Source organism: Ovis aries, chromosome 5, assembly GCF_016772045.2.
Source record: "Ovis aries strain OAR_USU_Benz2616 breed Rambouillet chromosome 5, ARS-UI_Ramb_v3.0, whole genome shotgun sequence".
Taxonomy (NCBI): Eukaryota; Metazoa; Chordata; class Mammalia; order Artiodactyla; family Bovidae; genus Ovis; species Ovis aries.
Genome location: NC_056058.1, coordinates 43,345,381 through 43,367,658, shown reverse-complemented (window position 1 = coordinate 43,367,658; position 22,278 = coordinate 43,345,381). Strand labels below are relative to the sequence as shown.

At 46.9% G+C, this 22,278-nt stretch overlaps 1 long non-coding RNA gene across 1 annotated transcript; it reads right to left on the bottom strand.

Annotated features, from left to right (window-relative positions):
• Positions 1 to 14,216: 14,216 nt before the first annotated feature.
• LOC132659889 (uncharacterized) lies at positions 14,217 to 21,829 on the bottom strand. Its single transcript, XR_009600860.1, has 2 exons — positions 21,423 to 21,829; positions 14,217 to 15,508 (listed from the first exon to the last, which is right to left on the bottom strand). It is a non-coding gene; the product is annotated as an uncharacterized LOC132659889 (long non-coding RNA).
• Positions 21,830 to 22,278: the final 449 nt, after the last annotated feature.

Genomic DNA, 22,278 nt, shown 5'->3' with positions numbered 1-22,278 from the left:
GGGAATGCGCCCCGGAGCGCCCGCTGGGCTCCCTTTGTAAATTTGTCCCCGGAAAGGTCCCACCAGAGGCCTCTGGGGGACTCGATTCTGGGTCCCAGGGCCGGAGCCTACAGGCTTAGCTTCCCTCCTCACCTCCAAAAGCGCTTCCAGGGTTAGATACCTCCTTCGGACTTAGGGTTGCACAGTCGGAGCCCTCACAGATTCCTCTGAGGAAAGTGGAATCAGCTGGGCAGGACTGAGGAGTCTGCTGGGGCAGGGCATCCACCGAGTTTTCAGTGAAAATCCAACCAGCTATTTGCAACATGTTTGTATCAGTGCTTAAAAACTGTGCAGACCCTTTGATCCAGCAACTCCATTGCTGCTAAGAAAATAATCATTCACTTCAGTCACTCAGTCGTGTCCAACTCTTTGCGACCCCATGGACTGCAGCACACCAGGCCTCCCTGTCCATCACCAACTCCTGGAGTTTACTCAAACTCATGTCCATTGAGTCGGTGATGCCATCCAACCATCTCATCCTCTGTCATCCCCTTCTCTTGCCTTCAATCCTTCCCAGCATCAGGGTCTTTTCCAATGAGTCAGTTCTTCGCATCAGTCCAAAATATTGGAGTTTGAACTTCAGAATCAGTACTTCCAATGAATATTCAGGACTGATTTCCTAAAGGATGGACTGGTTGGATCTCCTTGCAGTCCAAGGGACTCTCAAGAGTCTTCTCCAACACCACAATTCAAAAGCATCATTTCTGCAGTGCTCAGCTTTCTTTATAGTCCAACTCTCACATCCATACATGACTACTGGAAAATTATAGCTTTGACTAGACGGACCTTTGTTGGCAAAGTAATGTCTCTGCTTTTTAATATGCTGTCTAGGTTGGTCATATCTTTTCTTCCAAGGAGCAAGCGTCTTTTAATTTCATGGCTGCAGTCACCATCTGCCATCATTTTGGAGCCCCCCAAAATAAAGTCTGTCACTTTCCACTGTTTCCCCATCTACTTGCCATGAAGTGCTGAGCCCAGATGTCACGATCTTAGTTTCTGAAATAATCATAGCTCTCTGCAAAGACGACTGTACATACAACACATTGGAGTGTTGTTTAGCACTGGGAGACTGCACACACCCAGCTGTGACAGTGTGAAAGTGTTAGTCACACAGTCATTTTCAGCTCTTTGTGACCCCCATGGACTGTAGCCTGCTAGGCTCCTCTGTCCATGGAATTCTCCAGGCAAGAATATTGGAATGGGTAGCTGTTCCCTTCCCCAGGGGACCTTCCTGACCTAGGGATCAAACCTGCGTCTCCTGCATTGCAAGCAAATTCTCTACTATCTGAGCCACCAGGGAAGTCCTATCCAGCTCTAGAGCTTGCTTATATTCACTAATGAATTAGTTTACCAGGGATCAGATATCATTGGAGGAAATACTTAACTTCAAATCATTAGCAATGATGATACAGAATATTTACTACCCCCCTAATCCTCTTAATATTGAATTAAGGCAACAGAGTATATATGTATATGGCAAAAACTGCAAGGTAGAAGATAACAAATTATTAGTGGTGGTTTTCTTTGGATCATGAGATAAAAGATGACTATTATTGTCTTAGGTTTTTCTGAAATGTGTTATAATTTATCATATAATCATGTATTTAAGATAAACTTTAAATAAAACTCCAGTTCTAAGAATTTAAAACACAATCTTGGGGGACTTCCAGGTGGTCCAGTGGGTAAGATACCATGTTCCCAATGCAGGGGATGTGGGTTTGATCCCTGGTCAGGAAACTAGATCCCATATGCCCCAACCTGGCAGAGCCAAATAAATAAATAAAAATATTTTTTTAAAAACCCACAATTTTGTCAGGCTTCTCCATAATTTCTAAATGTGAACAGCATGCCTCACAGCACTTTAATATGTGTTTCTCTTTGATTTTCAGAACAGGCCTCCAGCTCTGAGGGGTGAGTGGGCAATTACTGTTATCCTCATTTCACAGAGGAGAGGGCTGGTGCCTCAGGAGGGATGGTTGGTAGGTAGGAGGCAGAGCAGAGCCAGACACTGGGCCTTCCATGGTGAGAATCTGTTTGCAGACCATGCATGGAGTCAGGGAGTGGAAAATGGGGAGAGGGTGGCGTGCAGAGTGGAGCCTCCTGAGCAGGCTCCCTTGGGCTTCCCCTGCTGCAGGTCAGATATCCCTGCGGGTGTGGCCAGAACCCAGGCATTCTGGGTTTCCTTGCTACCACCAACATGCAACACCCTACCCTCAATGGCAACCCAAACCCTTAATGGTGGAGAAATGAGAAGTGTGAAAAAGTGTCAAATAGCAGGAACATGACCCCCAGTCTCCCAGAGGTCCTGGCTCTGGTTTTTTTCATCCTTTTCTCTGATGCCACTCAGGAACCCCGAGGTGATGGGAGGAGGCTTCTACAGGACTTGGACTTGTCCAGGGTTCAGCTTTCTTCCTAAAATGTGGTGATTAGCTAGCTGTAGGAAAGTCCCTCCACCTTTGTGTGGTCATCCCTCCATCTCCGTAAGTCCCTTCCTGGCTGGCCCCTCACATGGTAAAGAACAGGCATGAGTGATGGGGAAGAAGTGTCAAGGAGAGGTTTGTTGTCTTGGGGTGTATTCAGAGGGTTGGAGCCCAATTGAAATGGCTTCTGTGATAGAAATGGGCCCCTCAGTCTTCCCCATAAGGTTTAGAGAACACTAAAAAAAAAATTTCCCTTTTCTCTAGTTAGCTTCGGTGATCTTTGATGTTCTTGTTTCTAACTTGGCAGCTTATTACTCTAAGTCATTTGACGCTTCTGACTTCTTTAACATTCATCCTTGTTTTCTTCTGAAAGCACAGTAAAACCTGGGGGGTGGCTGTGTGGGCTGAGTTTTGCTGGGGCCCCCGGGTACTGCTGCTAAGTAAAATTTGGTTTCACTAAAACACACAAAAATTACCTCCCCCAAATTTTTCTGTTCTAAATTCACTTTAGACAAAGGTACCAATTCAGTATAGAGATTTTTAAAAGATTGAAAATAAATGAGAAAAAGAAACCAAGAAATTGAAAAGGATGGAAAAGCAGAGGATAGAAAAGCAGGTCAAATACTTCTAATATGAATTTCAGAAGACGATAGTTGAGGGAATGGGAAAGAAGCAACATGCAAAGAGCTGACAGCTACTAATTTTGCGGAACCGATGGGTACAAAAATCTTCCAAATGAGAGGCAGAGTAATTCCTGGGTAGAGAAAATGTAAATTGCCTGTATTTTGCTGCATTGTAGTGAAAATTCACCACACCAGAGATAATGAGAAAATCCTAGGAGAAGTCACAGTAAAAAGAAAAATTCCCTGCAAAGAAGTGATAATTAAACAGCAACGAAGGAGGTGAGAATATTTTGCTCAGAGTGCTGGAAGAAGGAAACGGTCATCCTCAAATTCTCTGCTGAACTACTTGTCCTTCAGAATGAGGGCAAAATAAGGACTTTTCAAACAAAAAAAGGACTGAAGAAGATTTTTTCACTTAGATGCCTCTAATGAAAGCAGTCCTAAAGGATGTTCCTCAGAAAGAAGGAAATTGATACCTGAAGTAAGGGGTGAATGAAATAAGCAACACTGAGGGGAAAAAAGTATATGTTTGGGTAAACCTAAATAAGCCTTGTTTGTAAAAAGCAACAACAGTAACACTGGAAACTGATTGCAGAGGGGTTAAAAATAAGGGGAAAATTTCTAAACAACAATAATTAGTAAGATAGAAGAGGATGATTGGAGTAAAGCATTCTAGGATTTTTCTGTCATTTTGGAAAAGAGAAGAGTAGAAAGGGAATTTATCATGAAGCTAAGGAAGCATGAACTGCAGGACTAATTATCTTACTCTTCTTTTCCTAAACTGAATAAACTGCAGATCCCATAAAACCTTGATCTGCCTCTGTGTGCATGTGTGTGTGCTCACTCAGTCCTGTCCCACTCTTTTGTGACCACATGGTATGTAGCCTGCCAGGCTCCACCGTCCATGAGCTTTTCCAGGCAAGAATACTTGCTGCTACTGCTACTGCTAAGTCCCTTCAGTCGTGTCTGACTCTGTGCGACCCCATAGACGGCAGCCCACCAGGCTCCTCTGTCTCTGGGATTCTCCAGACAAGAACACTGGAGTGGGTTGCCATTTCCTTCTCCAAAGCATGAAAGTGAAAGTGAAGTTGCTCAGTCGTGCCAGACTCAGCGACCCCACGGACTGCAGCCTACCAGGCTCCTCCATCCATGGGATTTTCCAGGCAAGTGGGTTGCCATTGTGGGGGTTGCAGTTTCCTCTTCCAGGGGATCTTCCTGATACAGGGATCGAACCTGAGTCTCTTGCATCTCCTGCATTGGCAGGTGGATTCTTTACCACTGTACCACCTGGGTCAGAGGATCTAGCTCTGGCGTCATGTTAATGTTTTACACACGTTAGTAAAGTAATGTTCAAAATTCTCCAAGCCAGGCTTCAGCAATACGTGAACCATGAACTTCCTGATGTTCAAGCTGGTTTTAGAAAAGGCAGAGGAACCAGAGATCAAATTGCCAACATCTGCTGGATCATCGAAAAAGCAAGAGAGTTCCAGAAAAACACCTATTTCTGCTTTATTGACTATGCCAAAGCCTTTGACTGTGTGGCTCACAATAAACTGTGGAAAATTCTGAAAGAGATGGGAATACCAGACCACCTGCCCTGCCTCTTGAGAAACCTATATGCAGGTCAGGAAGCAACAGTTAGAACTGGACATAGAACAACAGACTGGTTCCAAATAGGAAAAGGAGTACATCAAGGCTGTATATTGTCACCCTGCTTATTTAACTTATATGCAGAGTACATTATGAGAAACGCTGGGCTGGAAGAAGCACAAGCTGGAATCAAGATTGCTGGGAGAAATATCAGTAACCTCAGATATGCAGATGACACCACCCTTATGGCAGAAAGTGAAGAGGAACTAAAAAGCCTCTTGATGAAAGTGAAAGAGGAGAGTGAAAAAGTTGGCTTAAAGCTCAACATTCAGAAAACAAAGATCATGGCATCTGGTCCCATCACTTCATGGGAAATAGATGGGGAAACAGTGGAAACAGTGTCAGACTTTATTTTTTTGGGCTCCAAAATCACTGCAGATGGTGACTGCAGCCATGAAATTAAAAGACGTTACTTCTTGGAAGGAAAGTTACGACCAACCTAGACAGCATATTCAAAAGCAGAGACATTACTTTGCCAACAAAGGTCCATCTAGTCAAGGCTATGGTTTTTCCTGTGGTCAGGTATGGATGTGAGAGTTGGACTGTGAAGAAAGTTGAGCTCCAAAGAATCAATGCTTTTGAACTGTGGTGCTGGAGAAGACTCTTGAGAGTCCCTTGGACTGCAAGGAGATCCAACCAGTCCATTCTGAAGGAGATCAGTCCTGGGATTTGTTTGGAAGGAATGATGCTAAAGCTGAAGCTCCAGTACTTTGGCCACCTCATGCGAAGAGTTGACTCATTGGAAAAGACTGATGCTGGGAGGGACTGGGGGCAGGAGGAGAAGGGGACGACAGAGGATGAGATGGCTGGATGACATCACAGACTCGATGGACTTGAGTCTGAGTGAACTCCGAGAGCTGGTGATGGGCAGGGAGGCCTGGCGTGCTGCAATTCATGGGGTCGCAGAGTCGGACACGACTGAGCGACTGAACTGAACTGAACTGAAAGCAGTCTGTGTGTAAAAAGTTGTAAATATAGCTACTGAAAGTATAAGAAACTGTGTAGTTTCTAATGTGATAAGGAAATTAAAGATAAGAAAATTGATCAAGAGTTCCGCAGTGGTCCAGCAGTTAAGAATCTCCCTTGCAATGCAGGGGATGTGGGGTGGATCCCTGGTCAGGGAACTTAGATCACACGTGCTGAGTGGCAGCTAAGCCCAAGCGCCCTGGAGCCTGCATGCACAGCTAGAGTGCAGGCGATGTTGGCTGTGACAGGCCTCCGCAGGTTGTCCTGTGCTTCCCATGTTAGCTGAGGGAGTCTTAGCAAGCAGTAGAATGGGCAAGACCCAGTGCACAAGTATCTCAAGCCTCTGCCTGTGTCACACTTTTCTGTGTCTCATTGGCCAGATGTAACAAATCACGGCCAAGGCAAGTCTCTGTGGGAGGGATTGTATATTGGTAAGAATACAGGGATAGGCATTCATTGAGGGCTTGTTTCTATAGCAATCAACCAAAACTGTAAAGGAAACATAAAAATCAACCCTCCCTAAATATTATGTGGTAGTCCACATTGGATGCTGGAACAGAAGAAGGACATGGTGGAAAAACTGGTGAAATCTTAGTAAAGTCTGGAGTTTAGTTAATAATGATGTATCAATGTTAGTTTCTTATTTTGACAAATGTACTACGGTTTTGAACCCTTATATTAAATTAGGGAAATCTAGGCAAGATATATGGGGAAACCTCTTTGCTATCTTTGCAAAACTTTTCTGTAAATCAAAACTTATTTCCTGGCAGTCCAGTAGTTAAGACTCCATGCTTCCAATGCAAGGGGCACAGGTTTGATCCCTGGTTGGGGAACTAAGATTCTGCATGCCACACATGGTGTGACCAAAAATAAAAGAACACTTATTGCAAAATTTAAATTTATTTTTTTAAAAAAGAAACCACCCTCCAACACATTGAAGCACAACCCAGATAGTTTCATGGGTGATTTTTGCCAAATTATTCAAGAAACAGATATTCTTTTTTTATTTAGACTTTCAGAAGATGGAAAAAGAAGAGACATCTTGTAATTAACTTTATGAGGTTAGTGTAATCTTAATATGCAAGCTGGTTAATGACAATATGAGAAAAGAAAATTATAGGCCAACCTCAGTTATGAAGAGAAAGGCAAAAATCATAAATCAAATATTAGCAAGCTGAATATATATATATATATATATATATATAATTGACTTAGCAGTTACAAAAGAACAGTTTAAAATGAGAAAATTCAAAATAACTTACCAAATTAAGTGCTGCAAGGAGATTAAACCAGTCAGTCCTATTGAAATCAACCCTGAATATTCACTGGAAAGACTGATGCTAAAGCTGAAAGTCCAATACTTTGGCCACCTGATGTGAAGAGCCGACTCATTGGAAAAGACCCTGGTGCTGGGAAAGATTGAAGGCAGGAGAAGGGGACGACAGAGGACGAGATGGTTGGATGGCATCACTGACTCAATGGACATGAGTTTGAGCAAACTTCAGGAGATGGTGAAGGACAGGGAAGCCTGGCGTGCTGGTGTCCCTGGGGTCGCAAAGAGTCAGGCATAGCTGAGCGACTGAACAACAGCAAAGAAGAGGAAAACTCACATAATAAAGTCAATAGGTGCAAACAGAAAAAGCACTTGGTACAAATTTAGCTTCACTGATTATAAAAACTCTTGACCAATTCAGAATTGATGCAAACTTCCTGAACCTGATAAAGGCTGTCTAGCAAATACCAACAGCAAACAATATCCTTGGTGGTGAAATATTTGAGGCATTTCCTTTAAAATCATGCATGGGAGAAATCTGCCTGCTATTGCCGATACCATTCAACTTTGTACTACATGTTTTAGCCAGCAGAGTGAGACAAAAAAATAATAATAATAAAATTGACAATGGAAGAAAAAATCGCCGTTTTATGTGCAGATGACATGATTGTCTACAAAAACAACTCAAGGAAATCTACAGGTAAACTGTTTGAAGAAAGAGTTCAGTAAGATGGCTGGATGTAAGGTCAATGTATAAAAAGTCATGTACAAATGATGACATGTACAGTGTACAAACTGTTGTCTCCAGGAGGAAAGATGGGAAACAGGATGGAGGATAGGCTTTGGTGACACGTGTAAAGTTTATTTATTAAAGGACAGAAAGAGAAGGCCTGAAGCAAATAAAATCTTACTTGTTAAATCTGGATGCTAAATCTTACCTGTAATAGATATTATGTGGTTTTCTGTTTTAAAAGTTTCTGTATTTTATGTGATTTATGCAACAGATACGTGTCTTGGGAATTATAATTTAAAAATGAAAAGTGAGCCTGGTGGCGACGCCAACACCGTTTTGCTGCCTGTGTTCCGCTTGCCCATTCCTCGTCTTAAGCCCTATCCTGAATGTTGCATCTATAAATTCTTTGCTGTTTTAAAAATAGAGTTTGAGAACTTCCCTGGTGGCAAAGTACATAGGAATCCACCTGCCAATGCAGGGGACATGAGTTCTACCCCTGGTCCAGGAAGATTCCACACGCCTAGGAGCAACGAAGCGCCTGTGCCACGACTGCCGAGCCTGTGCTCTGGACCCCACAAGCCGCAGCTGCCGAGCGCAAGCGACTAGAGCTCTGCAGCAAGAGGAGCCACTGCAATGAGAAGCCCCAGCACCACAACGAAGGTAGCCCCTACTGACCACAGTCAGAGAAAGCCCAAGTGCAGCAGCAAAGACCACAGCCAAAAAAAAAGGAGTTTGATGTATCATATTTTTTCTACACTTTTCCATGTGTTCGAAATGCTTCAAAATTAAAATGAATAAAGCAAAATGTGTCTGTTTACAATCTTGAAAAGAAAAGTGATTCTAAGAAAGAAAATTTGGAAAGAGTACCTTGGTGGAGAACTCTGATTTCTTCTTCTGTGTCCACTTCGTTATTCATGCAACGATATTTCCTGAGCGAGTGCATCCCTAGTGTCAGGAATTGGGGATTTGGGCTCTTAGCATTGTTGGGTGGGTGGCTGAGGCTGGGATCACGCGTGTGTGTTGCACTGGCATGGTGACTGGAGCACGGCTGCCACTCAATGTATGGGGACCATTACTATTATCGGGTCTTAAGAAATGGCACAACTGCCAAGTTTTCAGCTGCCAAGGCAAAAAAAAAATCATCTATCCCTCATTAATCCTAGCCTTGGCTTCACTGTGCCCAGTGCCTGCTCATTCCAGTCAATGTTCAGCCCGGCGTGTAAACAAGTCATCGCCAGTAGGGCTCTTGGTGGTGTAACTTGGGCACTGGAGGGCATGGAGGTTGCAGGGAGGCCTGTAGATTTCCTGAGCCAGAGAGTGAAGGACAGAGCCCTGGTGGGGGTGTGATTGCTCCTGCAGGAGACGCACAGTCTCCCTGGGCCTCTGCCCAGGCCTGGCTTTGGCCCTTCTTCCTCGCTGCCCATGCCTTTCTGCGTCACCTTCAGCCACACAATCAAACATGTATAACAAAAGAAAATAAACAAGACATCCAACTTGGGTAGCCTGGGTAGCATTTACTGTTTGCTGTTGCTGAGAATCTGTCTTTGAACTAAAAGGCACAGTGTGTGGGGCAGGGTTGGGGGTGGGGGTGCAGTATGTCTGGCTTCACTATTCTAGAACAGAAGAATCACCCAGGTCCCTGAAGACTCTGGAAGCCCTTGCATGCTAAAATGGCTTGGGGAATGTGCAGATGCTCAGGAGTCCCGTCTGGTGACTGTGAGCACGGAGGCTTTGGCGCCAGATATGGGGCATGTCTTGGAGGATTGGGGAGCCCCTCCCAGGGCCCAACACCCACTGCATGTGGCAGACGCCCTGGCACTGGATTCTGCTGGAGTTTCGGATGGAAGATGGAGGCTTTGAAACTCCACTAGACTCTGAGGCCAGCCAGTTTCCTTCTTGTCTGGAGCTGGGGAAGACCTGGGTCCAAGCACGTCCAAGCGTTCTCCCTGGCCTTGCACCGCTGAAACTGGGCCTTGGCTCTGTGGCCTGGGAGCTCACGAGCCTCCCTCCCGTTGGCTGGTGGGGAGGGAAGCTGTAGGAGAGCCGGTTTGCTGCTCCTGTCAGGACCTTTCTTTCTTTCCCCATCGCCCCAAGCCCAGAACTCTGTAGCTCCCTGCCAGCGCTGCAGCCTCACAGGCTGGCAAAGCCTGCTCGGACGAAGACTCGCAATTTGTGAGTCATGACTTGTCTCGGACCAGGAACCACGGGCCATGCTGAGTCACTTGGGCTTGTCTGTTCTGAGATGTGCTGGGAGGGCCAGCCTTGCAGGCACTGGGGGGAGTAGTGGAGCCTACCTTCGACTGCTGGGTGGACTGGCCTCAGCTCAGGGGCATCAGAGCCGATCCATTGGGGTCACATCTCCCTGGAGAGAGGCTTTTTGAGAGGCCTTTGGAGCCCAGGTTGGTGTTGCTTTGTCGGGGCCTCTGCCTCAGGAAGCCCTACATGCTCAGGTCCCTGCAGTCCCTGGGACTCTGCTCCCCATCAGCTCTGACTGGGACACACCTCGTATGACTGAGGCTGGTGCAGTGGGCAGTCTGCCCAAGGTCTCTCAGAAAGTATTAAGACTCAGAGTTCTGGGCTTCCCTGGTGGCTCAGATGGTAAAGAATCTGTCTGCAGTGCAGGAAACCTGGGTTCAATCCCCTGGAGAAGGGAATGGCTGCCGACTCCAGTATCCTTGCCTGGAGAATTCTATGGTCAGAGGAGTCTGGTGCGCTACAGTCCATGGGGTCACAAAGAGTCAGGCACAGACTCGACTGAGCCACTAACACTTTCCGTTCAGCCAGGGAGGGCCAGGCTGCTGTCCTGGGTTCTCCAGTAGCTCACTCAGCCTTCCTGCACTACTTACTTGGAAAACAAGGACAGAGGCGACAACATTGAGAAGCACCTTTTGTCTCTTTTTTCCTGCTCATTAGGTTGGCAAAAAGTTGAAAGGACTAATAATGCCCAGTGTTGAAGAGAATACAGGGAAACAGGTACTATACTGTGAATATGGCAGGGAGCAAGGGGCCCAGCCTGCTCCTGACAGGCCAGCTGGCAGGATCTATTAATATTTAGATCCTGCACACTTCTAAGGACATTTCATAAAAAAACTTACACAGTGACACAAAAACATGTTGCAATTCCAAGTATATCTACGAGGGTAGATAACACAGAAAGTTATGTTCATGTCCCTGCAGCTTAGTTTGCAATTGTTAAAAAAAAAAAAAAAGCAAAAACCTTAATGTCTATCAATAGGGTGAAACAAACTAGACTCTACTATTGAATCTTCATGGCTCTTCAAAAAAAGAGGTAAATCTGTGTGTACCAAATGCTATGAAAGGATGTTTGTGATACAAAAGTGAGAACAAGTCACAAAGTGAAAACAAGTCACAGAACCCTGTGTTTAATATGATCTCATTAAACAAATAGCCGTGTGTGGGTGTACATGTGCGCGTGCACATACATAGGTATAGAGCGAAAGGTCTGGAAGAAGATCAGTGGTGGTTTTCCCTGGGAGGGGGCTGATAATTGAGATAATAGGAGACTTTCACTTTTTCATCTATATATTGCTATATTGTGTGATTTTTTTTTTTTTTTTTTTTACTGGTGTGCCTTTACTTTCAAGTAAAAAGAAAAAACAATAAAAAAAAATAAGCAACTGTCCTTATGTGTCATGAGGACTTGAATGAGCCTGCGTGTATATACATGTGCATGCATGTGAGATGGGGGAGAGGTTTCTCCTGTCTCTCCCAGGACGGAAAGCTCTTCCCAGGCAGGCTCTGTCTTCCCTCTGGTCAAATCACCCAGTAGCCACCACAGCTGGGTGTAACTCCCATTCCTAAACAACTTCCCATGTCTACCCTCCCAGCCTCCATGTGACTCCCCGACCCCACGTCCCAAAGCCCCCTGCCCATCTCCTCTGCGGCCTCTTCACACTGGTTTTCCACCACCCCCTGACCACATGCAGTTGCTCTGTGGGTCCCTCCACCATAGGGTCCTGCCCCTCTTTGCTATTCATTTATACGCACACAGAGAGGGGCTTAATAAACGTTCAGTCAGTGACCTAAGAATGAATAATAAAGAACCATGAGTGGGACGGTGGACGGAAAGAGACCTCTGAGATCAGCCAGCCCACTCTTCTACCCAAACACCCAGGTGCCCTTGGCTTGACACCGCTGGTGACGGGGCGGCCACGCCCACCCAAGGCAGCTCACCCCCTCTTCCTGTACCGAGTGAGTGGTTTCCTTGGGTTAATCAGGAGCAGGGGCTGTGGCTGAGCATTTCCAGGTAGATTTAAAGCCCATGGTCAGTTCAGCTGGCAGTTTAGAAGTTGATCTGGCGTGAGATGAAATCCCTCCGTGTCTCCAGCCAGGAGAGACCATAGCTGCTGCAGGTGACGCCTCATCCAGTTTCAGCAGGTCAACCCCACCCTAACCACCACGTTGGCAGAGTAGATTAAGCATTAAAAACAAACTAATTAGTACTTCAGGGTAGCTTCATTCAGAAAATTACCGCACCAAGGAGGTGTCTCATTTAGAACTGACTTAATTAAAAGACACTTGGTAAATTCCTGTAACAGATGAAGACAGCACTTTTCAGAAATGCCATAATCGAAATGTTTTTACTGCATATATCAAATGGTTATTAAATCTTTAATATCCTAATTCCTTAAGAATGCCGTTGTCAGTGACAAACAGCAACCCTGGCAACAAAGGAGCCAATTGTTCCCTCCTCTTGGCTCTGTGAACCTCAGGAAGTCGTTACTTCTCTGGTGGACTCCGATCTGTACATTCTTAATTGCCTGTGAGTACATGCCAGCTCCGGGAGGAATCATCATAAAGATTATTAATGGGAAGAAGACCGCTTCTGACTGGTTGACTTCTGGTTTAGGAAAAAAAAGCATGGCAGGTGTTGGTTGAATATCTGCCATGTGTGTGGGCTGTGGTCTGGAGGGAGCACAGAGAAGCTGAGTGAAGTTGTCCAAGTTGCCCAGCAAGCTGGAGGTTGGAAAGAAGGCCTTGCCCATCAGTGTGTGATGGCCAGGCTTGGCTCCTGCCCCAGATGCGGCCTGAGGCAGGCAGGATGAAGTGAGCAACTGCTCTGTGCCCCCCACCCTCACCCGAGGGCTTCCTTCCAGTCTAGTTCTCCTGGGACCCAGCACTTCTCCCTGAAGGATGGGGGCCAGGCCTTCTCTCAGGGCACCTGGCCTTGGCGTGGCTCAGGAGAAAGTGAAATTGAAGTCGCTCAGTTGTGTCCGACTCTTTGCAACCCATGGACTGTAGCCTACCAGGCTCCTCTATCCATAGGATTTTACAGGCAATAGTACTGGAGTGGATTGCCATTTCTTTTTCCAGGGGACTTTCCCAACCCAGGGATCGATCCCACATTATAGACAGACGCTTTACCGTCTGAGCCACCAGGGAAGTTGGCAAATGGTGGAGGGTTGGGCAGTGGGTCCATTGACCCAGGGGAAGTTGACAAAATGCAGAATCTCCCAGGCTTTGGGAGGCAAGGGGACTGAGGAAGCTTGTGAACAGAGTGGGGGCCCTCTCAGAATAAACAGAAAGTAACCTTTTTGCTGACTTGCTGCGGGGCTTGTAAGTGGCATGACCACTCCTCGCTTCTGTTTCCTCACCTGCAAAAGAGGTGGACGCACCACGAGAGCCTGGTTTGGAGACAGTGTGATCTGAATTTGAATCTTGCTTAGTTGTGTATTTTGGTATTTGGAGCCTTTGTTCTCTAACCTTGCAAAATGGGGAACGTGTCCCCGGGTCATGCAGGTGAGTCAGCATGAGCACATTTGAGGATACTGGGCAGGGCTCAATACATTGATTGGTTTTGATTGTTCCTACCCCTTTGGGCTTCCTTGGTGGTTCAGAAGGTAAAGAATCCTCCCACAATGTGCAAGACTTGGGTTTGATCCCTGGTTTGGGAAGATCCTCCAGAGAAGGAAATGGCAACCCACTCCAGTCTTCTTGCCTGGAGAATCCTGTGGACAGGGGAGGCTGGTGGGCTACAGTCCATGGGGTCGCAAAGAGTCAGACATGACTGAGGGGCTAACACACACACACTCACCCCTTGAGCTGGGTTTGCAGGAAGAGGAAAGGGAGATGGTGTGTTGGTACCACATCCAGATGGTGAGCAGGGGGTCCTGGCTGACTTACCAAGGTTCTGACAACAATCAGGCCCTCAAGATACAGCTGAGGAGGGTTGGTTATTGGTCACCCAGCCCTGTTCAAGCACCCCAGGGTGTCTTTTCTCTCACCGCAGTAGACGGAGCTCACAGTGGGTAGTGCAAGGGCTGCCTGTAGACTCTGAGAATAGACTCAGAGTGCTGTGCTCCATGGCAACCATTGGAATCAGCTAGCCAACAAGCTCATCAGATGGATGGGGGTACTAGGCACAGAGAAGGTATTTCAGGTCCCCATCCGGAGAGCCATGGCTGAGGTCCCTGGTCTTCCGGACACCCCCTACCCTGTCCTTAATGGTTCTTTATTCTTTAAAATTTTATTTTTTAAATAGCTTTATTCTATTTTTCTTAAGTTTTATTTTTTATTGAAGTATCATTGCTGTACAATATTATATGAGTTACAGGTATACAATTACAGTGATTCCCAATTTAAAAAAAGGTTTATTTATTAGGTTGTGTTGGGTCTTAGTTGCAGCACCCAGGATCTTTATTGCATCTTGCAGGATCTTTTGTTGTGGCCCAGGATCTCTTGTTGTGGCGCTCAGGCTGAGTTTCTTCACAGCATGGTGTATCTTAGTTCCCCGACCAGGGATTGAACCCCTGTCCCTTGTATTGGTAGGCATATTCCTAACCATTGGACCACCAGAGAAGTCCCCACAGTGGTTCACAATTTTTAAAGGTAGTACTGTGGCAGGAAGGGGGAACCCTTGCAGGGCCTGAAACTGGGCTCTTGTCTAACAGGCGGAAATGAATTGTCCGAGGAGACACATGTGCTGACAAAGCAAGAGATTTTGTTGGGAAAGGGCACCCAGGTGGAGAGCAGCAGGGTAAGGGAACCCAGGAGAACAGCTCTGCCACGTGGCTCACAGTCTCGGGTTTTATGGTGATGGGATTAGTTTCTGGGTTGTCTTTAGCCAATCATTCTGACTCAGAGTCCTTCCTGGTGGTGCACGCCTTGTTCAGCCAAGATGGATGCCAGAGAGAAGGATTCTGGGAGGTGGTCGGACATGTGGTGTCTTCTTTTGACCTTTCCGGAACTCTTCCGGTTGGTGGAGGCTTATTAGTTCCGTGTTCCTTACCAGGACCTCCTGTCGTAAAACAACTTATGCAAATAGTTACTATGGTGCCTGGCCAGGGTGAACGGTTTCAGTCAGCGTGCTTCCCCTGACAGTACTCCTTTTATAAAGTATTGGCTGTATTTCCCCATGTTGTACAATATATCCTTGTAGTTTTGTTATTTTTATTGGAGTATAGTTGCTTTCCCAGTGGCTTTTGTGGGGGAGGCAGCGAGGTCTTTATCCACCTGGGTCATTGCCCATCGTGCTACTCTGGCTCCTACCACCCATTCACCCAAAGCCCGTTCACTATGAGCCCAGCAACACCCTCATCCCCAATTTGACATATTTTTAATATTCCATTTGAACAATTTTTTGCCTCCTGTAGTTTTTCAAGGAGTTTCTTAAGCCAGTTCTTATTTACAACAGTTCTGCCTTAATGAGGGTCAACCGGTGAACTTGAGAAGCTTAAAGAAGAAATGGACGAGACCTTCTCTGTCCTGTCTTGATTTGCTGAGGAAGGTTGTGTGAATGGTCAAATTGGTACCCAGGGAGGAAGAAGAAAAAATGTCCCCCCTCCTGCAAAACACAGGATAAATTACAGTAATATAAGTAGTGAGAATATAAGAATTCTATTTCTTGGAATAAGCGTTTTCTTGTTCCTAGTTGTAGTCCCTAGTTGTAGGGACCCCCCATTTTCACCTTCTCATACCGTGCTGATTCACAAGAAATAGTGTAACCTTTACAAAAATTTCATCTGAATGAGATATTTATTTGCAATGGTGTTTGAGTACTGTATTTTTTTCCTGTGTATTACGTTAGTGTCATAATATTGTCTTTATTTTAAGATAACGTGCATGCTCTCCTGCCAAGGAACCTTTACACAGATGCAAACAAACAAAAATTCCTTCGTATTCTGAGAAAATGAGGCACAGCATGGAAAAGGAGCAGGAAGGAGAAATCAGTCTCAACTTGGGTCACAGACATACGGCAGAAATGACTGCAAAATCAGTGTACAAAGAAACAGTGGGCCTGGGTGAAGGGTCATGTTAGTAGGACCACTAAATAAAGAATAAATCAAAAGATAAGGGGGGAAAAAAAAGAAGGAAATGGAAGACCTTGGGAGAAAGTCATTCATGTGTAGAAAAAGGGGCTCTCCTTCCCCTGTAATTAGGAGAACACCAAGAATTTCTCACTCTCCTTATTCTCCATTCCCTTTCATCTCTCTCCCCTGCCCAGAGGAGGGGGGATTCCTGGGGGGACTTGGAAGTGTAAATGGGGGCCTTTTCTCTAGCACATTCCCCAAAGGATTCACTGAAGAACTAAAGGGCTAAATAATTTAAAAGCAAACTGTACAACCAGTAGAAAATAGAATTATTAACTTTCTGGAAAGGGAAGATGTTTCAAAGATGGAAAGTGGATAAAAATGTAGACTAGTAGGTAGTGGATTGGCTAGGTCTGAATTTCCATATGTAAACCAAAACCCAAACAAAACATAATTGAAGGGAAAACATGCCCGAAAGCTTTAAAAACACACCATTTGAACCAGTAATTCAATTTCTGGGGAGTCTTTGCTAATGAATAGACATTACACATGGAATTTGGTTATGTATAAAGTTGTTTATTGTAGAATTATTTATGAAAGCAGGGGAAAAAAAAAAACAAAAAAAACCCTGGATATGCTGTGATTGAGGAATAGTGCAGCCCATTGAAAAGAATATTATGAAGTCATTTTAAAGGCTCTTTATAAAAATTCACCGAGAGGCAGTGATACCATGTGTTAGCAACACAGGCTCGGGGTCAACTGGACCTGAGTGAGAAGTCAGGTGCTACCTGTGTAACCTTGGGACTTAATCTCTCTCCCTAAGCTTTAGTTTATAAATCTGTAAAATGGGGGATAATAATAGTACCTACCTTACGGGGTTATTGTGTCACACGAAACGATGTTGATAAAGTACTGAGCTCAAAGTAAGCCCTCAACTGTCACATATTATGATTATTATTACTTTTGTATAACATAGAAAAATGATCTCTGTTCATTCATCTTAATTCAGCAAATATTTATTGAGGTCCTATTTGTGCCAAATACTGTGCTACATACTGGAGCTATAGCAGTAAATAAATTAATGCTAAGTGAAGAGAAATCAGAAGGCCTGCAGCATGAACACAGACATGTTAAAAAATAGAAGATGCCCAGGAGGGAAAAAAAAGATGAAAGAAAAATAAACCAACGTGTTAGCTGTAATTTCTTTGGATAGTGAGGCCATTTGGTGGTCTGTCTTACTACCCATTTTTCTTTAATGAGTATGAATTTCTCTTATGAGTAGTGACAAAGTTTCTATATTTTTAAAAAGTCAGAGAAAAATGCTGGAGCACATTGATTAGCCTTTTAAGGGCCAGGATCACATGAATTAAGGACATATTCAGTACTTTTGGTCACAAGACAGTGAGGAGGCAGCCTCGGGGGAGCGGCCTGGGAGGTCCTGATGTCTTTCAGTCATGGAGTTCCCTGCTGCGGGGCTGAATGAGGACCTTGTGGCCTGGAGATGGGCAGGAGAGCATCTTTTCTTACGGTCCTTGGAGGCCTGGCTCCACCCCCTGCCCTGGAAGCCTTCCCAGTCTCCTGGGAACCTCTCCTTACCCCATCCTAAACTTCTAAACTTATTGTGTCACACGAAACGATGTTGATAAAGTACTGAGCTCAAAGTAAGCCCTCAACTGTCACATATTATGATTATTATTACTTTTGTATAACATAGAAAAATGAGTTCAAGAGCACTTGGCAGCTCCTCTGATGTCACCTCTCCCTTCCAGCTGTGGGACACTTACCGAATCTCTGGTGCCTCTGTGTGGGCAACCCCCAACATGGTGGCGGACCCCAGGGACTTCTTTCCTGAGTCTGCAGTCAGGAAACATCCAGCTCTATGAATCAGGGTTTCTTCCCTGTACCAGTAGGTGGCTTTTCATGCAGAAAGCATCCCTTTGTTTCCTTTCTGAGACCCAGTTAGGTATCAAAGGCTTCCTTCCCTGGGGAGATGCCAAGAAAGTGGCCACCCCACTGCTCTGGGGAGGGGCAGGAGAAGGTCTCCAGGGGTCAAGGGCACTTCTTTGGTTGCCAGTCCTGCTAGGTGCCTGTGTGCCTCCTTCCCTCTCCTGGCCCTCACTTCATGAATTTCCAAATGGGATGAGTTGGGGGTGGGGCAGCTGGGATCACTACCAGGACTGGGACAGTTCAGTCAGGACACAGGCTCATTGGAAAATCAACAAGCCTTCGCGGTGGCTCTCCTCATCACCCCACTTCACAGATGGGAAGACTGAGGTGCTGAGACATTAAACTACATGTCCAAGGTCACCCCGTTAGTAGGTGGTGGAACTGGCATGAAAAGCAAACCAGGTGTGATGGACCAGTCAGCACAGCATATTTAAAGAGACTTAGCTTAGGTTTTGGGGGCCAGCTTCTTTTACCCCATCCTGAGGTGCTGCCCCAAAGGACATAGAACTGGGGCCCTGCAGCCTGAGTTCTGACCTTCACCAAACCCTTCAGACCTTGGGTAGATCCTTTCATTTCTGAGCATGGTAGGCAGAACAGTGTTTACCACCTGCCTAAAATGTCTGGGTCCTAGTCCCCAGAACCTGTGACTACATTCCCTTACATGGCAAACGGGACTTGGCAGATGTACTGAGTTAAAGATCTTGAAATGGGCCTGGGTATCCCAATGGGGCCAAAGGAGTCAGAAGGCTTCTTCAAAGCAGAAGCCGGGAGAGTCTGTGGGAAGAGGGGACACACCCAAGCAGAGATGAGGGAGGTTAAGAGCCGCTACGCCCCAGGTGCTGGATGAGTTCAAGAGCCAGGGAAAGCTGGCTGCTTCCAGAAGCTGAAGAAGGCAAGGAAATGATTCTTTCCTAGAGCCTCCTGAAGGGATGCAGGCATACTGACACACTGATGTGCGGACTTCTGACCTCCAGGGCTTGTTTTGAGTCATTAAGGTTGTGGTAATTTGTTACAGCGGCAACAGGAAACAGATACACGGGGCCTCAGCCGTGCCCCTGTAAACAAGCCTCAGAGTGGCCGGGGGGCCAACACACTGCACGTTCTCCACAGGCGGCCCAGGCTCAGCCAGTGGGGCCTGGAGTTATTTGGACTGATCTTGTGGGTTTTCTTTGGGCTTCTTGATCCCTGGCTGCATTTCCTCACGGAAGGACCTGTTGCTTTGCCTCTTGTTCCTACTGGGGGGTGCCCTGTGATGAGGGCAGGGAGGAAAAGAGTGAGAGAGGCTTTGCAGGGCGGGCCTTGTTGGGGGGTGCTGGGCCCTTGCCTTGAGACCAGCCCCTCAAAGGTCAGTAGTGCCCTCTGGCTCCCATGCATAATTAGAGCCCTTGCTCTGGCCTCTCTCCCTAGACGGGCCTTGGTTGAGGGCACCTGGAAAGAGGGCTCTGCTCTCCACTTGGCCCGGTTCTCTATTGTGTTCCCAGCACGGGCACAGCAACGCTCACGGAGCAGGTGGTCAAGAGTTGTTTGCTGAATGAGTGATACAGTGACACAGACACACAGCTCAGCAAACCACGCCGTTATCTCTGTACCCGGACACACACTAGGTACCTACACACAAGTGAGCACACAAGCACCCCCAGGGAGGAATGCGCACACACACACACGCACACAGGAATGTGTACACGTGCACCTTAATTCAGCAAATATTTATCGAGGTCCTATTTGTGCCCAGGAGTGCACTATATACTGGAGCTATAGCAGTAAATAAATTAATGCTGAATAAAGAGAAATAAGAAGGTAGGCATGCACATGAACACAGACATGTTAAAACATAAAAGACGCTCAGGAGGAAAAGAAGATGAGAGAGAAATAACGGTGTTATCTGTAATTTCTCTGGATGGTGAGGCCATTGGGTGGTCTATCCTTACTACCCATATGCACACACACACACACACACGTTGTTGAAATTCACACGTGTTGTTGAACTCCTCTACTTAAGGAAGAGGAACCTCTGTTTTGTGCAGACAGTTAGGATGCCAGCTAGCTTAGTGGGGCCTTGGAAGTTTTCATGAATCCACTTGTTGGGCCCAGCAGCTGAGGAGGACTAGGCAGGAAGGAGGGGGAAGATTTCCCGCTGATAGTTGGTGGGTAGCCAGATGCTGGCTGCCGTTGGTGGGTACACACACCTGCACACCACGGGAGCTAGAGCTGGGCATGGGGAGGGACTGGGACCCCCACAGATGTCTGAGTCCACCTCCCTCCAAGGGGGCAATGAGCCCCTACAAGTTAGGCCTTGAATCATAACCCACCTGGGATCCTGGAGAAAGCCCAACATTAGGGCCTTCTCAATGTTGATCTGATCTTTTAAGAGACAGGGCAGGGAGGCAGGGTGCTGAACAGGAAAGAGCCTGCTTGGGAAAGGCTGGCTTTGAGTCCAGGCTGTCATTGGCCAGCTGAGTGACCTTGGGCTGGTTGATGAGTGTCAGCTTCCTTATCTGTGAAATAGGCTGATGAAGGCACCAACTTGTCAAGGGTGGAGGGAGGATTAAGAGTCAGGTGCTTAAGTTGTTGCCAAAGAACCAAAAAATGGTCATAGCTTAAGAAAATTGAGACACCCAATACAAAGTCTACTCAAGCCATCCTAGACCCAAATGACGGGGGAGGAGATGAGGAATCCCCACAGCCTAAAATCCTGTTCCAGGCAGGTTGAATCCTGGGAGGGGTATGACCCACGCTGACCAGGTGCTGACTTGCTGTGTGACCTTTAGTAAATTGTTTTGCCTCTCTGAATCCCAGCTGTCCCATTTGAGTTCATGAAGCTCAAATGAGACCGTGTATTTGAAACTTTTAGGATAAGTGAGGAATTCTCACTCAGCTGGGAGCATCTCTGGCTATCCTTGGATATTCATTATTTTTTTAAAATTATTTTTAAAAAGTCTGTTGAATTTGTTACAATATTGTCTCTGTTTTATGTTTTGATTTTTTGGCCATGAAACATGCGGAATCTTAGCTCCCCAATTGACCGGGGATTGAACCCAAACCCCCTACCTTGGAAGGCAAAATCTTTAACCACTGGATTGCCCAGGAAGTCCTGGACTTGCATTATTGATGATACCACTCTGCTAGGCCAGCTGACCCTTAGTCGCTGACCACAGTCCTCCTGCTGCCTCTCACAGCAGGCTCATGGGTGTTCACGGAGGCTGTTGACAGGATCCCGGAGCACCAGCTGGGCCTCTGCAGGCCTGGCTTCAGTTGCTCCTGTTTCCTCATCTAAACTCAGGACACGACCCAGGCAGCGTCTCCAGCCAGCATGGCTCCCGGAGCCCACATGTCCTGGGTGTCAAGATGGGGAGTCCCCAGTCTCTTGGAACATCCTGGATTCTGCCCTCTGTGAGCTCCCGCCTGGAGGTGGAAATGTGGGGGAAATACAAGTCCTACAGGCAGATGAATCAGAGCCTGGCCAGACCCTCCCTGTTGGCACCAGTACTGAGGGGGTCTCACCTGCTGACCTGGTGTTCCCATGAGGCTGGGCTCTGGGCACGTTCACCTTCCTGGTTCCTCAGCGTGGCCTGTGGGTCTGTGGGCTGCTGAGACGGGAGTGGGTTGTCAGGTCGAGTCACTGACCCGGTGTCCATTGCTGCGCCCTGTCTTCTCACCAGTCCTTGCTAAGCGAGGAGGCCCAACCCCCCAGGGCCTGGTCCCCTGCCAAGTCCGCACTGCCCAGGGTGATCGGGAGGGGTGGCTGCAGCCTTGCGCCGCTGTGATGGCTGTCCGACCTGGGTCACTGGTGCCGGGTCGGTGGGTAGCCTTGTCTCCGAGCCTGCCACGCCCTCCCTTGACTCATTCGGAGGCAGCACTTCCAGGAGGGTTTTTGGCCTCTGAATTCACCTTTGGTTTGGTTTCTGCTGGGGCAGCTCAGAGCAGTTTTGTTTTCAAGTGCAAACCCACAGAACTGCTTTCCCCTTTCTCTGATCCCCCAAAACAAACAAAGGATGTTGGTCTGCATTTTGGTTTGTTTTGAAGCTGAGGGAAATGGGTCACCTCAGGAGCTTCGAGGGTGGCCAGGCTGGTCAGGGAAGCGTGAGAGTGTCTGGTGAGGGCTGGGTGGGGGCCCCGGGCGGCGCCTCCCTCCCTCCCTGGGCGGGCTGGCCAGCCCACCCCACCTGGTGCGGGCCCTGCTTCCATATGGTTTCCAGTCACCAACAGGGATGCTTGGAGCTGGGGATTCCTCGTGGGGCGGGAGGCCTGGGTCTGAGGCATGCCTCTGAGGCCCCTTTCTGTGTGATGTCAGGCAAGGCCTGCCCCTCTGTGAACTTTCATATCCTCCCTGGTGAAACTGGAATTGGCTCCACGTTGC